At 33.0% G+C, this 19989-nt stretch overlaps 1 pseudogene; it reads left to right on the plus strand.

Moving 5' to 3' along the window:
- The first annotated feature begins 10894 nt into the window (after positions 1–10894).
- LOC145948236 (uncharacterized) lies at positions 10895–16124 on the plus strand (annotated as a pseudogene).
- Positions 16125–19989: the final 3865 nt, after the last annotated feature.

Here is a 19989-nt window from a genome sequence, read left to right on the forward strand (position 1 = left end):
GCAAATTTTGTATTAAACTGTTTTACCATCCAGGATGTGCAAGTAAACATAAAATTTATGATAGAAATCGCGAACTGGTGTCGTGTCCTGGCCCATTTGAGAAATTTACAATTGAAAGTGAAGCAGATATGAAGAAGGCACCGACAGCAGCGGGGAGCAGCAGGGAAAGACAAGAATCTACAGGATCTACGGGTTCGTTTACGACATCAAGCAGTGGAAATAGAATATCAGGAGCGAGTGGATCATCGAGTATTGACGTAAAAATAGATTGGCTTGTAAAAACTGTGAAAGAAATAAAAGACGAAACAGCATGTAAGAAGGAAATTAAAATGATGGTTAAGGAAATAGTTCGAGAAGAATTTGGAAGTATTAAACAAGAACTGGAAGACTTGAGAAGAATTATACAAGGAGGAGCGGGTGGACTGGCAGGAGGAGCTCAAAGATGTTATAGTGAAGCAGTTAAAGAGAAGAAAAAAGAAAATATTATAATTGTCAAACCCAAGGTGCAACAGGAGAGTGAAGCAACTAAAAAACTGATAAAAGAAAAGGTAGATATCAAGAATATGGCTATGGGAATAACGAAGTTAAAAAAAGGATGTAAGGGAACAGTGATTCTCGGCTGTGAGACTGGAGAAGAAATGGAAAAGCTAAAGGCGACAGTACAAGCCAAGCTGGGCGAGAATTTTAACGTTACTGAGTCACCGCGGATGAAACCTAAGATAAAAATTGTCAATATTGGCGAGGAAGAAATGGAGTTGAATGATGATGATTTAATAGGTACAATTAAGAAGCAGAACAAAATTGACGTGAAAAATGAAGGAATTCATATGCGAATAGTGAAGAGAATAGTTAAAGAGAAAATAAATGAGAAATATCAGTCCGGAAGAAGAGGAAAAGATGGTATCGTAATAATTGAAGCAGATGAAGAGACTCATGAAGTAATGTTGAGAAAAGGGAAACTGAATGTAGGATGGAGAAAGTGTCCTGCATTCAATCACATTAACATTAAAAGATGTTTTAAATGCTGGGGTTATTATCATATTGCAATTGTACGCGTAATGAAACATGTCACAAATGTGCAGGAAATCACAAGGTGAGTGAATGTACAGCGACAAAGAAAAGATGTATAAATTGTATGTTTAAGATTCAAACATACAATTTGAAAATAAATGATGAGCATGGCGCACTTGATCCGGAATGCCCGACTTTCAAGAGGGCGATACAGGAGGAGAAGAGGAGGGCCGGATGGGAGGAAGATAAATAGCAACTACAGAAGGAAACGGAATTAATACTATATACAAATGCGCAAAGTTTGATGGAAGCAGTGGTATCAACGCAGAGTACTATACAGCATCAGATTATGAAGAAAATGAATCCTGCGTTCATAGCGTTATCAGAAACCAGAGTGACTGCTGAAATTGAAGACTGTGAAGTGAACGTACCGGGGTATAGTATGATTAGATGTGATGCTGAAAACAGAAATACAGGAGGGGTTCTTTTATATGTAAGGGACGATATTAAATATGAGATAGTATTAGTAAAAAAGTTAGAAGCGAATTGTTGGTGTGCTGCGATTGAGGTGAAAGATAAATTGTATAAAGGAGTGATAACAGTAATATATCATTCACCGAGTTCATCGCATGGTGAGTTCGTGAGATTTCTGGAGGATATAATAGAAGAATTAATAATACGGGAAGAATGTATAGTAATAGGAGACTTTAATATAGATATTATGTTGGACTCGTTTTATACAAAGAAGTTACAAACGACAATGTTGAGCTTAGGCATGAAACAATATGTAAATAAACCGACGAGAATTACGAAAGATAGTAAGACAATTATAGATTTAATTTACGCTAATAATAAAATAGAAGTGCAAGTAATTCATGAACCTAAAATAACGGACCATGCGTGGTTAAAAGTTGATCTTAATGCGAATAAAATTGATAATAAATACAGAGAATTTAATGCTAGGAATTTTAAAGAGTTTAATGTAGATGAATTTATTAAATTAGTGGAAAATAAATTAGGAAAAAGCCAAGATATGAATGTCAGTGTGAGAGCGAAGAAACTTGTCGATAATATAGTAGATGCGTTGGATGCTACAGCACCTAGAAAAAAATTTAGAATTCCGAAAATATGGGAAGGGAAAAAGTGGTTTTCGGATGAAATAAGGGAAGCAGCGGCTAAAAGGGATGAGGCGTACAGTAAAGCGTTGTATGATGACACGGATGAAAATTGGTCACAGTTTAAAATCGAAAGAAATGCAGTGGTTAAACTAATCAGGACAAAGAAAGAGAATACTATGAAAATATGATAGATCATAACAAGGGAAATCCGACATCTATGTGGAAAACCTTAAAAGAAATAATAAGGGGCGAACCAACGGGTACAAAAAAAATAGAGAATATAGATTTTGAAATATTAGATAATACTGAAGGGTGCAATATAGCTAATAAATTTAATTTATATTATATACAGAGTATTGAGAACATAGTAAAATCTATAAGTAGAGATAAGTTAGGAAGTCCAGGTAAAAGAATTATTTTTGTTATTGAAAGCGAGGGAATAATGGAAAATTTTGAGATGATTAGAATAGAGCATTTACAAAAAATTGTTATGGAACTACCAAAAAAGAAAGGCACGGAGGAGGGATTAACTAGTGATATACTTAAAGCAGTATTTTATGTAATAAAAGAGGAATTTATTGATATAATAAATAACTCTTTGAGGGAAGGTTGCTGTCCAGAAGGTTGGAAAACGTCTACCATAATACCGATTCCAAAAATAGAAAAAGCCAGAAAAGCAAGTGAATTTAGGCCTATTAATATGTTACCAATATTCGAGAAAGTATTAGAATTAGTAGTTAAAAAGCAAATTGAGGCGTATTTAGAAGATAACTGTATTATAACAGAACATCAGTCAGGTTTTAGAAAACAGTATTCGTGTGAAACAGCGATTCAAACAGTCATTGACGAATGGAAACTGGTAGTTAGTGAGGCAAAAATGGTGGGGGTAATTTTCATGGATCTCAAGCGAGCATTTGAAACGATAGATAGAGAAAGACTGTTAGAGAAATTATATCAATACGGAATTAGAGGAACAGCTTTAGAATGGTTAAGATCATATTCAAAGAATAGAACACAGCAGGTACGATTTAACGATGAATGGTCTACATTATTGGCCACAGAATATGGAATACCACAGGGATCTGTATTAGGACCTTTGTTATTTATAATATATATAAACGATATAATTAAAGTCTGTCCGGAGGGATGTAGTATAAAAATGTTTGCAGACGATACGCTAGTGTATGTGACTGGAGAGAGTAGTGCGGAATTAGAAAGAAAAATGAATATGGCATTTGTTACAGTGGAAAGATGGATGAATACAAATAAGTTAAAAATGAACGCAGAGAAAACGAAATATATGATAGTTCGAAGTATAAGAAAAGAACTGAGAGGTAACATTACACTGAAATGTTTGGATGGAACGGAGATAGAGCGTGTGGAAAGAATGAAATATCTAGGCATAATTATTGACGATAGGTTAAGATTTAAGGACCACTGTGATTATATGCTAAAGAAAATAGGGAAAAAAGTGAGTTTTTTAAATAGAATAGGTAACTACATATCGGCATACACTAGATGTATTATATATAAGTCAATCATAGCGCCTCACTTTGAGTATTGTGCGACGCTGTTAATTGATATGGGAGAAACACAACTGAATGAATTGCAAAAAGCGCAAAACCGGGCCATGAGGGTCATATTGCAATGTGATAGATATACCAAAGTGGAGAGTATGCTGCAAGCGCTGCAGTTTATGTCCATAAGACAGAGGCTGAATTATAATGTGTGTATATTTATCTTTAAGATTTTAAAGAATATGTTACCGGATCAATTAAGAAATAAGTTAACAATAGTGGGAAAAGAGAATGAAAGACAGACACGGCAAGCTGGGGACATTGTGGTACAATTTCGTAGGACAACGAGTGCACAGAAGTGTATGTTTTATGAGGGAGTGAAAATGTAGAATGCCTTACCAGCTGAAATAAGACGAATCGAAGAACTGGAAGCGTTTAAGCGAGAGTTAAAGGAGTATATTGTAATTAATGTAAATTAGACTTGTATTTTACAAATAGCTGAGAAAGCTAATAAATATCAATCAATCTCTCTCTCTCTCTCTCTCTCTCTCTCTCTCTCTCTCTCTCTCTCTCTCTCTCTCTCTCTCTCTCTCTCTCTCTCTCTCTCTCTCTCTCTCTCTCTCTCTCTCTCTCTCTCTCTCTCTCTCTCTCTCTCTCTCTCTCTCTCTCTCTCTCTCTCTCTCTCTCTCTCTCTCTCTCTCTCTCTCTCTCTCTCTCTCTCTCTCTCTCTCTCTCTCTCTCTCTCTCTCTCTCTCTCTCTCTCTCTCTCTCTCTCTCTTAATTATAACTCAAGAAATACAATAATAATACAATAATAACAGTATAACATCAATGTTACAATTTCCTACTCAACAATCGTATAAGGCATGATATATTTGTGGTGAACATTATTGAGTGGGAATTCTAATATTGATGTTACTGTTATAGTTTGTGTTTGTTGGGAGTATGGAATATAATAAATATGTACTTACATTTTGTGATTTTCGTTTTTCTTCTTTCTTTTTCTCTTCTACTTTTTGCATTTTTTTTGACATCTATTATTTGTTGCACGTTCCTTCGTTCTAAGCAATAGTAGCACTAAAGATGCCAGATTTCCGACGCAAACAACAACGCACACAAACAAAACCGTGTATATGTGAAGCTAGCTGCCAATCAAAGCTCACATATAAAGGGCCATCTACAATGGAGTCGTAAAGCCGTAAGTCATAAGAAATTGACCTACCACAGTCGATTATTTCAAAAATAATTAATTGTGATTTGTCAATTTTTTACGACTTACGGCTTTACAACTCTATTGTAGATGACTCTTAAGCCTAGTCTACAATAGAGTCGTAAGGTCGTAAACGTAAGAAATTGACCAATCACAGTTGTATTCGAGGAGAATAATCGACTGTGATTGGTCAATTTCTTACGTTTACGACCTTACGACTCTATTGTAGACTAGGCTTTAAAGGCCATTGCACGTACAAAAATTTTAGTCGTAATCGCAAGGCCGTAAGCAAATCGTCCAATCACAGTCAAGCATTCTTATTACGTTATGATAATTCTTCTCTATGATTGGACGATTTGCTTACGGCCTTACGATTACGACTACAATTTTTGTAAGTGCAATGGCCTTAAGGCTGATATTACATTTGTCGTACGACAAACTTTTTAAGTGCATTGATTGGCTGAAATATAGAAAATTTCTCAAGTCTCTATTTTGTAGCCAATCAATGCACTTAAAAAGTTTGTTGTATGACAAATGTAATATCGGCCTAAAGGCTCATGCAGACAGAACACGTCAAGCAGCGAGCAACAAACCAATGAACGAAGTAATATTTGGTGACGCATCAACAATGGCATAAAAATCTAGCCTCGCTATTGGTTGCTGCTTGCTGCTTGACGCGTTCTGTCTGCATGAGCCTATATACACGGTTTTGTTTGTGTGAGTTTGTTGCTCGTGTCGCAAATCTGGAATCTTTGGTACCGCTGAAGTTAAGTCGGTGGTCGATAACCGTAATCCATAGAGATGCCGCTTGAGCTCTGTATGTCAATATTGGCGGGAGAAATATTTTATTATCACTTCGATATACTTAACCAAAAAGAAGTGTGGGGTATAAGAAGAAAGACGTGTGTAGTGTGTAGAAGAAAAGAAGAAAAGACAAAGAACAAGAAAATTGTAGAAAAAAATTTACAGGTATATTTTTTACTTCTGCATATATTTTCTCAAGGAATAGTAAATAGTTGAATTTTAAGAATAAAAATTCTTACAAAGAGAAAGAGAGAGAGAGAGATTTTTATCAGTACATTTAGAAGTATTAATAAAAAATTAGCAACATACAAAAACTATATGTGCAAGGATAATAAAGAATAAGATAAATTATAATAAGAGAAAAATCAGAAATTGTTCAGGTAATCACACACACACACACACACACACACACACACACACACACACACACACACACACACACACACACACACACACACACACACACACACACACACACACACACACACACACACACACACACACACACACACACACACACACACACACACACACACACACACACACACACACACACACACACACACACACACACACACACACACACACACACACACACACACACACACACACACACACACACACACACACACACACACACACACACACACACACACACACACACACACACACACACACACACACACACACACACACACACACACACACACACACACACACACACACACACACACACACACACACACACACACACACACACACACACACACACACACACACACACACACACACACACACACACACACACACACACACACACACACACACACACACACACACAGTGGTGGTCATGAAAATAGAGTCACTGAAAAAGAAAGAGAACAATTAGCAATAAATTTTATCATATTATTTATTCCAATGTAGTGTATTTAATTTTTATGATATAATTCCATTATTAAATATAATTAAAATTAACAGATTCTGTACTAAATTTCCCAGTAAAGTAACAAACTAACCGAAATTTTATATATATTATAATATATTATCCTTGTGCGTAGTTTTGTATGTATGTATTACTTCTTATAAGCTAGTTAATAAAAATAATAAAAATAAATAAATAATACAAATAATATAATATAAATATATACAGGGTGTAACATATAAAGTGACACTGTTAGCAAAATTTGAAGAAATATGAATAAATAATTTGTCGACACATTTAGTATAAAGGAGGACATTATATAATGGAAAAATATTTATTTTATAAATGGAGGAATTGAGTATTCGGATTGAAGAACGGAGGTCTTGGACTCGATGATACAGATGAATTCTTTGTATCAAATGATCCATTGCTCTTTTTAGTACTTCTAATGAAATATTTTCAAGTGTTGCAATGATTCGCAATCATATGTATTATATAATAAATACAAATGTACTTTATAACTCTATAAATAATAAATATATTCGCAATCATATGTATTATATAATATACAAATGTACTTTATAACTCTATAAATAAATATATTCACAATTATATGTATTATATAATAAATATAAATGTAATTTATAACTCTATAAATATAATTTATTAGCTCGGATTAGCTTGGAGATAAAGAACTGTAGCATAGTCATCTTAGTCACTCAATTTTATTTCCTTAGATTACTTTTTATAAGGAAATGTTAAGAACATTGTAGAGTCTGAATCTTTAACAACTTGTGATAATACATATATGATTGCTCGAATCACTGCAGCACTTGAAAATATTTCATTAGAGATACTAAAAAGAGTAGTGAAACATTTGACACAGGATTCAGTTGTATCGTCGAGTCCAAGATAAAAGTTTGAACATTTATTATAAATAACAGAAATGCAAGTCATATATTTGAATTTTATTTTACTATGTATTTGTGGTTTTACCTAAATATGTTAGTTGTAATTTTCCACTCATGGATGTAACATTTTCAATATAACATACATTCTAGTTATATTGTCATTATAGGTATATCAAATAGCACATTGATGCATCAATAAGTCAGTGTGCTATCTGGGATATAATGACAATATAATTACAATATAATATATGTTATATTGAAAATGTTACATCTATGAATGGGAAATTACAACTAACATATACGTTACATGTAACATGCTTTTTACTTACATGTATATAACATTTATATAATGTTTGCTGGGTTGTTATATAAAATTAAGTTTAGAAATAAAACATAATAAATTTGTTATCTATGTATTTGTATGTATAAAGAAGTTATGTTTTTATTATACAGCTATTATTATTTTTGTGAAGTGTTTTAAGCCTACGACACACGGTACGATTTTTTGTACTGGATTTGATAAGATTTAGTAAGATATTAGAAATGCTGCATTCTGATTGGTACATTTTTAGTATGTTACTAAATCTTATCAGATCCAGTATGAAAAATCGTACCGTGTGCTGTAGGCTTTACTTTATAATAATTAAATTTTTATTTAAGCAACGTTTAAGAAGACTTAAGAAAAGAAGAAAAGAAAATCAAGAAAAGAAGAAAAGAAGATCAAGAAAAGAAGAAAAGAAGATCAAAAAAAGAAGAAAAATTTAAGAAAAAATAAGACCAAAAAAAGAAGATATAAGACTGTTGTGCGCCAATATAGAACTGTTGTGCCTGCAATAAACAGCTGTTGTGCGCCGTTACAAGGCTGCTTTGCGCCTACAAAAAGTGGCTGCTGTGCGCCCATACAAGGCTGCTGTGCGCCTACAAAAAGTGGCTGCTGTGTGCCCATACAGTGGCTGCTGTGCGCCAATTAATTATTATTATATATTTACAAAAAAAATTGTATTTGTTGTAATATATTTTTATCGAATATATATTCAAAAATGTCTGTAAAGATAAAAAAACATAGAATTTTATCACCTAGGGATAAAGATATAATCATTCGAGGTGAGTGGTTAACCGATATACATATGGTATATTTTGACTATTTATTGCAAAATTGTTCAAATTATAGACCTGTCGAAACATGGCGATTACAACTTCCTGATACTATTCAGCCTAAGCCAATTGATAAAAAACATATACAAATATTACATAGTTCGTCAGGTTCATCAGATGGACATTGGGTGTGTAGTTATTACGATACAAAAAATATATTTATTTATGATTCGTTAAACAATAAAAAATTGCATGAACATCATGAACAATTCTTGAAAAGATTATTTCCAACATATAACTTTGAAAAAAATCCTGTCAAATTTCCTACTGTACAATACCAACCAAACGGTAGCGATTGCGGGGTTTTTGCAATAACCTTTGCAATTTCATTGTTATTCAATATTAAACCCGAAAAAATAAAATATGATCATAGTTTAATGCGTTTGCATTTAATTAAGATTTTTGAATCTAATGTTATTGAGCATTTTCCACAAGATCCACAATATGCTCCTCAAAAGGTGCTTCCATTAGCAGTAATAAAAGCAAGAGAGACTGAAGCAGACCGTATACGTACTATACGTCGATGTGAGACGGAACAACAAAGTTTGAATCGTTTAGAAAAGCAACGTCATATTGACCAATCTAAAAAAAAATTAAGTAATAATCAATTACAATTAATGAAAAATGCGTCAAAGAATTTCATGAAAACAAACAATGATATTTATGAAGAAACTAAGCAGCATGATTTGGAAAATCACTGCGTAAATAAACGTGCACGCTATACACAAGATTTAGAAAATAATCAGGCTAAAAAACATGATTTATATGAGCAAGATTCCGAAAATAATTGCATTGAACAGCACGATCTGTATAAACAGAGCTTTGAAGATAAATGCGCTAAACGACGCGATCGTTATAAACAAAATTTAAAAGACAATCGCGCTAAACAACGCGATCGATATAGGCGAAATTTAAAAGATAATCGCGTTAAACAGTGTGATCGATATGAACAAAATTTAGAAAATAAACGCGCTAAAAAGCGTAATCGATATCAACGGAACTTAGAAGATGAACGCATTAAAGATCGATATCGATATGAACAAGATTTAGAAAATAAACGTGCACAAAAGCGTATGCGTTATTCGAAAAACTTTGAGCATGAACGAGATAGACAAAAAAGATTGGATCCTAATCACAAATGGCTTTATAATAAGCGATATTATCAGACAAAAAAACAGAACAAAATTAAGACAAAATCTACATTTAAAATAAAAACTTGCAATATTGTCAAAAAAATTACTAAAAAGTATGAACAATTCTGGTCGAGAAACACCATAAAACTTCGTAATTCGTCAGAAATATTTATAACAAATATTATTGAAAAAATCAATATTAAAGGTCATATTGAGAAACGATTAAAAGCCGAAAAAATTGTACGTTGGTGCATGTGTATTAGAAAAAATTATATTCGCAATATATACAAAATGTTAAGTTCGATTAAAAAGAAATCAGAAGTGTATTTAACTCTTATCGCAGATTGTTCTACAATTGAAGACAAATTAACTGCGCTATGTGGCGAATCTAGACATACAGCCTCATCTGAAAATTATTTCATCGAGTCTACATATCATCATGATGTAAATCAATTAGAACCTTTGGTAATGAATGTAGAAGGAAAAGTAGTAAACATATTACCATTAATAACAGAACGAGCTAAAAAATCTTGGTCGTGTAATACTTCAAACTGTAAAATTAACGACCCGCTTTTAATTGACCGTTTTCAGAAGTTTCTCAAAACCGTAAATACATGTTCTTTAAAGAATGAACCAAAACTGATGTGTAATACTGCAAGCTGTAAAATTAACGATCCGCTTTTAATTGATCGTTATCAGAAGTTTCTCCAAACTGTAAATACATGTACTTTAAAGAATGTACCAAAACTGATGCAAAGTATTCATAAATGTACTATGAAAACTTCAAATGAGAAATTGGGTCATATGCGTAGCTGTTATATTGATTTAACACTTTGCAAAGGAATGTTTCTTCCAGTTCAATTATTATCGCCTCATTTTCCAAAAGTAAGATATATGAAGCGTTTAATTTACCAACTTACAGTTTTTTATCGAAAGATGGAAAATCTAGATGATGCATTAAATCATGGTAATATAAACACTTTGAATGAAATTGTGACTTCTGCACAGGAAAAAGTAGATGTGCACAGACAGCAACGGACTGATATAATTTTGAGTGACGATGATATTATTTTTAAATATCGTAAAGCATTTAAAGCGTTGACTAAACGCTCTATGGACACACCACGACATGTTTGCGTATCGTGCGAGAGATTGTGTTATAAAAAAAATGTTTCTAAAGTCAATAGTCTTCAGACACAAATTTGGAGAGATTTAATGACGTATGTCCAACAACAAAAAGTTGATGCGCAATATATATGTAATTATTGTGTAAACAAATTTCGTAAGGGCTTAATGCCTGCATACTGCGTCTTAAATAATCTCTTTACAAATCAGGTGCCTGAAGTAATATCATCTCTTAATACATTCGAAAAAATTCTTATACAGAGAGCTAAAGCGTTTCAAACTGTCCTCAAAATGGGAACTGTTATGAATAAAAAGTTGCCTCAAAGACAAATGGTACCAAAAATTAAAGGTAGAACATTTCATTTACCACTTCCGTTACAGGAGACATTGAATAAATTATGTTCTAATACTGATCCAATAAATATTAATCATGAATTATATATATTAGTTAGAGGTATCCCGACAAAATCAAAGATTATTTGGGAAGAGGTAGTTGATGTTAAAAAAGTATTTGACGCTTTAACGTGGTTAAAGCACAACAATACTTTATATTCTCATATTATATTGCCAAATAATCACAATGATTTACGTTTATCAAAATTAAAAAATTCTGAATTCCAAATGGAAGAGACAGAAGATAATGTAGAAGTGGCTGATGATGAGACTAAATTATTAAATGATCCGATAGAAGAGATCAAAAATGATACAGAAGGCCAACGGAAAGCAATGTTAACTCAAGTTACTAATGTTGAAAACGATGGCTATTACGAACAATATACTATTTATCCCTTATATGAAAAGAAAGCAAATAAAACTGCGACAGCCTTATATCAAATGTTAAAAATTCAGGACTTGCCTTTGAATAATCGTGAGCAACATTTAGATTTAATGTGTTTTCCAGATTTATATTCTTCTGGTATTAATGGACAACGTGAGATTAGACAGGTTAAACTTCATGATCATGAATTTATTAAATGTCGTTTGACATCTAAACATCCACAGTATAGACTGAATCAACAATACTTATTTTATTTATTGAACGATGCAAATATGCGTCAATTAAGTCGTGGAATTTTTCATAAAATGAATGTAACTAATCCGCGACTTCGTTATACAGCTGCAGAATACTTAGACGCAATGTCGAAAGAATTGTTGGAATCTAATTTGAGTACAATATTTGCCACACTTCGAAATACGGAGCAATATTGGCGTAGACCGAGGAGTGATTTAAATTGTATGACACAGCATTATGGGCCTGCGACATGGTTTTTAACACTAAGTCCAAGTGAGTGGTTATGGGAAGATTTAGGTGAATATATTCGTGTATGTGTAGTAAATGGATGGCATGACGCTTCTTTAAGCGTTAGCGTACTCATTGCTAGAGATCCTGTATCAACATCCAGGTTTCTCGATAATAAGTTTCGGACAATGCTTGACTTTATCAAGTCCGAAGATCATCCAATTGGAGAAGTAACGCACTATTTCTGGCGACGAGAATATCAAGGTAGAGGTATACAACATTTTCACTTATTAATTTGGATTAAATATGCATTGATTTTCGGTGAATCTACTATGGAAGAAGTCTCCAAATTTATTTTACAACATATAAGCTGCAAAATGCCGGATAAAAATATTTCGCCATTATTATACAGTCGTGTTGATACGCATCAGCGACATATACATAACGATTATTGTCTTCGCTCTAAAAAAGTAGGACGTAAAGTTATTCGTCGATGTCGTTTTGGATTTCCTCGTCCCGTTACTGAAACTTTGAATATGAGAGATGTGGCAACTTCGATAGCCGGTAGAAAACAATTGAAACATAAAAGTAGACTTTATGATCTTCCTCGAACGGATAATGAAGTTAATATAAATGACTATAATCCTGTTCTTCTTACTGCATGAAAAGGTAATATGGATATACAATTTATTGGTGAAAAATCATCGCTGCTTACCTGGTATATTACTAAATATATTAATAAAGCGGGAAAAAGTGAATTGTCTGAGACTATTCTGGATAGTAAGGATAACAAAAACAAATTATTAGCGAGTCATCTTTGGAATATTGCTTTGCGATTTACGAATAATAGAGAATGTGGAACTCTCGAAGCTGCTGATACATTGTTAGGTATTCCTTTACATGGAACTGATCGAAATACAACCATCAGATGGTTAGATGTTAATTAAATACGATATAGAAAATTAAAAAGTCGCAGAGAAATTGAAGCTCTTGATGCTGAATCTACAGATATATTTTATCAATCTTTGATAGATGATCATTATCCACATAGACCAAACGAACCAGAAAATACGTCTCTTTATGAATTTGCACAGTGGTACGATATCTCGAAGATCAAACCGAAAAATAGGTTTATTGAATATTATAAAATAGGTAATGGTTGTTATCTTAAACGGCGGCAGCGCGGATATCTTATTAATCATTATAGATGAATCATTATAATGTTAATACACAGCCGGAAAATTATTTCTTTGCGTTATTGCTTATGTTTAAACTATGGCGAAAATTAGAGGATCTTAAAAATGAATGCGATACTTATGCCGAATCGTTTCACAAAGTAAAACTGCATCTTATAGAAGCATTGCAATATCATGAAAGATTAGAAGAATTGCAAAAAGCATTTGAAACTGCAAAACAGTTAGTTCAGCAATGCTTAGATGACGATTTACAAAAAGAGCAGTCTCAGGATGATCCTGAAAATGCGATAGGTATTCAAAATATAGAGGCTGGTGAAGCAATGCAAGATTTTAAAGATCTTGGTGATAGAGCGATTCGAGAAATTGATGTATCTGAAATGATAATAAAATTAAATACGGATCAAAAACGAGTATTTGATAAAGTTATCAATGTTGTAGAGTCTGATAAATCAATATTACGATTATATGTTAGCGGAGAAGGTGGTACTGGAAAAAGTTTCTTAATCAAGACTATTAAATGCTGGATAAAACAAAATCTCAACAAAGATACTGCTGTAGCAGCACCTACTGGTATAGCAGGATTTAATATAGATGGTTTGACAATTCATAGATTGCTTCAATTACCCGTTGAACATGGTCAAATTCCTAAGTATAAACAATTATCTGATCATGTATTGAAAGTTTTACGAGCAGATCTTAAAGATGTTATTCTTTTTGTAATTGATGAAGTGTCAATAATATCTAATTTGACTTTAATATATATACATCTTCGATTGTCTGAGATTTTTGACACTAGTGATTGCGATGATGGTTGGTTTGGTGGAAAGCATATTTTTTATTCGGAGACTTGCTTCAATTACCTCCTGTACGCGAAGATCCTATCTTTATACATTTATCAGATAAAAAAATTGCTAAATATCTTGGTTCTTTAAATGCTGTTAATTTATGGATTACATTATTTGAGTATGATGAATTGACAATCAATATGCGCCAGCAAGGAGATGATTCTTACCGTGAGTTATTGTCGCGAATTCGTATAGGTTTAGTGACAAAATCTGATTGTAAAGTTCTAGAGAGTAGAAAAATATATTTCAAAGCTGATTCTTTCGAATCTAGATTAAATGAATTATGTGATTTTATTAACAGTTTACCATCGGACACTGTTTGTTTATTGCCCTTGTAATATGTGTAATGTCCTTAATGATGCAATGTTAAGTCGCATTGTTTCCAAAGAAATATTATTAATTGCTCAAGATACGGTTGAATGTATATCATATGTAAAAAAGAAAGTACTAAAAGTATTGTCAAATAACGATGATGATAACTCTCGAACAGCTGGGCTTTCAAAACAAATTACAATTAAAATTGGAGCAAAAGTTATGATTCGACGTAACATCGATGCTAGTTTGGGTCTTATAAACGGTACAATTGCTAAAGTAATTTCAATTGTACGAGAAACGTCTACTGATGACGTAGGAAAGATTAAACTTCTTTTATCATCAGGTTTAGAATATGAAATTGAAAGAGTAAAGGTTAAATTTTAGGTATTGGATAGAGCGTATGTTATACGAAAACAATTTCTATTATCTTTAAGTTATGGCATCACTATTCATAAAAGTCAAGGATTAAGTTTGCAAAGTGTTGTTACGGATATTGGCAACTCTGTATTTAGTTGTGGTCAAGTTTATGTTGCCTTGTCGCGAGTAACATCTCTAGAAGGATTACATTTAATTAACTTTGATCCTTCAGCAATAGTTGCTAACGATGAAGCTATTATTGAATATAATCATTTAAAACGGATACACAATCCAAAAGCAGAAATGATTGCTGTGTCAAAAGAACGCTGTCATAAAGTGAAAGATGTTCTATGGGCGTTACCAAAAGTAGTCGCTTCTGTTCAAAAATCAAGTTCAGATCAAAAAATTCAAGGTATTGCTTCAAATCGAAGAATTCAAAACACTGCTTGGGTGTACATGGTTTTCAGAATACATACAAAGTTTCATGTTATGCAAATATAGTATTGCAATGTTTATTACATTTAAATGTTATTAGGCAACAGTTGATTAATTGCGACAAAACAGATGTTTTACATTTATTAATGCATCGATATGAAAATGGAATGCGTAATCTAAATACATATACAATACGGTAATGTTTAGGAGAATATTTTTCGAGCATCGTAAAACGAAATGCGTATGATTTTCTTACGGCACTTTGCGAAAAATATGATTGCATAAGAAATTTGATACAACATCAGGTAACTTCTACCAAGCGATGCAAAACATGTGGCAATACAAAAACTATTGTTGAAAATAATATTGCTATTTCAATTTCCCTTGATAATTTAAAGGAAAAAAGTTATAATCTTAATGATTTATTAAATGCTACGTTTTCACATTGGTTTTACTTACACAACGAATCATGTGAATATTGTACTGGAACTGATAAAATATTTAAAAATGAAGTAACAAGAGAAATAATTGTTATTCGTTTAATACAATTTTTATCCAAAGATGGTAAATTAATAAAAGCAGAACACAAATTTAACTTATGTGCTGTTCCAACAACTAAAGTATTAATAGCGGGACAATTGTACAAGACGATGAATGTTATACTTCATGATGGTTCGTGCACCGATGAAGGTCATTATATAAGCATATGTAGAGAAGGACTATCTAATATTTGGATCGAAATTGATGATGCGCAAGTTAAAAAGAGGCAGTGGCCTAGAGGTGCTAAAGATGTTTATATAATATTTTTACAAAAAATAGCTAATAAATAATACAAATTCGATATAAAATAAAGTAGTTATAAAATTCTCACTAAATAGATTTTTATATCAAATTTATGATTAATATTTAATCATTTAATATTGTATTTCGATCAGTCCTATATAAAAGAATGTATCGTAATGTATTAGCAATTTTATGACAACGCTTTATATTCTGCATTATTCGTAAAGTGCAAAAAAATATTTTTTACATAAATGGTCAATAATTTGCCTTTACTACTAAAAATGGAATAATATAACACACTTTTCGCTTTATTTATATATTTAATAATGAACTAGATAAGCAGTAACGATTATTCATCAATGGACTTAGAGGTATAGATTATGAAGAATAAATATATTTTTAATGACATATTAATCTATAAAAATAATGATATGAAAAAATTGCAACAACTGATAAATAAAAACTTATAAAAATATTTTAATTAAAAATGGTTGTACAAAATAGTTGTTTTTATCTATAGTAAGCTAAGAGGACCGTCATATTTTGAAATATGACAGGGGTGGTGGCGGGTTCTTTGCTTATTTATTTAAAGATGTTTATCATATACAAAAATGAATGATATCCATATAAAAACTAACCTTTAAAAAAAGTAAAAAAAGGCGCCTAGTATGGGCACGCCAGTAGTAAAAAATTACCCATTGCAAACCCATGTAGAATCGTGTGAAAAATTACCCATTGCAAACCCATGTAGAATCGTATGAAAAATTACTCATTGCAAACACATGTAGAATTGTACATTGCAAACCCATGTAGAATCGTGTGAAAAATTACCCATTGCAAACCCATGTAGAATCGTATGAAAAATTACTCATTGCAAACCCATGTAGAATTGTACCTATTGCAAACCCATGTAGAATCGTATGAAAAATTATTCATTGCAAACCCATGTAGAATCGCACTACAAAAGTAATGATATAAAAAAAAATTGCGCGCCAAGTGAAAGTAGAAACTTGTACCAGTGGAAAATTTAAGTTGCAAACCTATATAGAATCGTATAATGAATCAGTGAAAAATTTAAGTTGCAAACCCATGTAGAATAGTAAATTATAGAGACCTCTCTTCACGCTGGAAGTTGCAAACCCATGTAGAATCGTATAATTATAGACCTCTCTTCACGCTGAAAGTTGCAAACCCATGTAGAATTGTATAATTATAGACCTCTCTTCACGCTAAAAGTTGCAAACCCATGTAGAATCATATAACAAAAAAATAAGACAAAACACATAAAAAACAGAATTAAAAATTAATACAAACATTAAAAATTAAAAAATTATTAAAATTATTATAAATAAAAAGAAATAAAAAATTTTAATTAAAAAAACTAGGCGCTGCTAAATTTTAAATTTCACTTTAGCATAACGTTTTCCCTTCAATTAGAGTATATCTTACAGTTTCATGCAACCGCACAGCACGAGCATGCGAGTATAAGTCTGCTACTCTATGACACGACACATATATTATAATGTTGCTCCCCTCTTGATTTTAATTCTACATCTCTCTTCATCTCTCTGTTCTAACTGGAGTATCATCTAGCTCATCATTTTTCTACATCTCCAGAGAGTTTTGTCGACTATGTATATCAGACAGGGAAGAAATAATTAAACACAGTTTAACAGTAAAATAATTTATTTGTTGCAAGCATTATAAATAATTTCATTTATAGCACAAGTTATCAATTCACAATCTATAAGTGATTCGCTGTCAAACATACGACTTTCACGTATCGCTTTTGCGGCATTGCTCGCATCGCAGATATTATCACGTTGTAAAACATTTACAAATTGTTTAAACTTTTCAGTAACAATATGCGTATTTTCACACAGCCAGAAATACATATGATCAACACATTTTTCAAAACCGAATAAATGTAATAAAGTTGATGGTTTCATGTACAAAGTATTATCTGATAATGTAATCTTTATAATTTTTGAAGTACATATTAACCACTTCGAGTGTCAGATCTCGAATCCATAGTGGAGTTTCAGTTAACCGCTCAATGTCTGCTCGTTTCTGCATTAGCGATTTCCACGTTTCAATAGGTAATACTATTTGATTGCCTCGATTATCTCCGAGAGCTAATTCCACAGAAGATATTGTTGTGCCTCTCAGGGTACAACGGGATTTGTAGGATACTTTGAGGGTCCGTTCGTCTTAGGAGTTAGGACTCCGAGTGTCGAGGGTAGTGAAAAGAACACTTTGGTCACAAGAGAAGAGTTTATTCCAACTCACGTGTACAATCCTTTGGTATGTCGAATCGCAGCGCGTCCTCACAATAGATTAGATGTAATTACTTGTCGTCCTCGTGTCGGAATACGGCCTCGAGGAGTTAATCAAGCGCGCTTATATTACCCGAAAGTAGGTTTTGTTTTTTGGTTAATGTGTCGCCTGTATGCAATCGGTTTTGCATCGTCTGCGTTTTACGATCTCGAATGTGTCGCGATGTCTTAACGCGTGTATGCAATCGGTTGCGTTTTTGATTTCGAGGCGCGCGTTATATCTTTTGAAATGCTGATTCTGCGTTCTCTTTTGTGGGTTTTTAGGTCGTGGTTGGGTCATAGTGTTTACGGTTACAACACCCTTCCCCCGCGGAAAAAAGAAAACGGATCGAGTTTTCCTTTTCCCTATTCTTCACGTGGTGGGTTTTGTCTTCTATTTCTTCGGTACAATATTATGGCTATTGTGCTTATAATAAGAATGGCTGTGCCACCTGATATTGGATATATAACTTGTTTTTTTAAAAACGGATTGACGCTGACGTTGTCTAGATCTTCTGTTAGATCTTGTAGTCTCGAGCTTAAATCCTTTAGTTCGGTAGGGTTCTGAATTATTTTCTTTAACTGTATTGTATTCAGGTTCGCTGGTATTTCGATTTTTAACCTTGAGATATTATATTCTGGTAAGTACGCTTGGAGATATGTGCCGTCTATGGTTCCCGAAGTTTTTACAATCATGTCGGCTGTTACTAATTTACAAGTGTTGCCTAGTGTAATTCGTCCTGTCCCCGCGATGGTTGTCCTATATTCTTCATGGTGTTGGCAGTTTATGGTTATCGGCTGCTCGGTAAGTGTGGAGTACAACCATGAGTGCTGGTTAGTCAGCTCAATCCATATGGTATGATTGGAATGTATATATCGTATGTCGCATAACTTTTGCCCCGGGGGGGTGTGTGTGTATGCTTGAATTTCGCAGATCGCATTGTCGTTTATGTGATAGATGGGCCTATTTTGTTCGCATATATAGTGATTGTCTACGTTAATACATTTTTCTAAATTACTTTGCGTTATTGTTAGATAGTTTTGATTTTCGTTATCAATGGCTACTATCGGTTGGTTTATTTCTGCGAAGGTAAATAAATTCCCGTGGCTATAACTCGGTAGGGGGATAGCCTTCACTATGTTATATCTAGGATGCGAAATTAGTGGGAAGCGCAAAATAGTGTGTACGTAAGGGTTATTAAAATATGCGCTAACGGTTACGAATTTTTCAATCGTGAGCCAATTGTCTTCGGAGATTCCGAAGGGGAAGAATAGTCCTTGGGGCACTTGTGACGTGGCTTCCTTGAGACTTTCTATGATTTGATCTAACGGGATTAACCTCGGATGTATCCTTCCTGTTTTTACTGCCATTAAGTGTTCGATGACGTCTTCCGCGTCTCTCATCAAATCCGTTATTATGGCATTAACTATGGAGAAGTATTCGTGTATTTCTTCTCGTTGTACTTGATTTGCCATCTGTTTTTGGATTTTGGTGGTAAAATTGAGTAGTAGTTGTTCGTTGTATTGGGTTGTTTTTTCCAGATTATCGATGTGGGCAATTGTTGTGTTTAAAATTTTTACTTGATTTTTCATCGTG

The sequence above is a fragment of the Prenolepis imparis genome, unplaced genomic scaffold, assembly GCF_030444845.1.
Source record: "Prenolepis imparis isolate NDT839.2.m4 unplaced genomic scaffold, iyPreImpa1.0 SCAF_292, whole genome shotgun sequence".
Classification (NCBI taxonomy): Eukaryota; Metazoa; Arthropoda; class Insecta; order Hymenoptera; family Formicidae; genus Prenolepis; species Prenolepis imparis.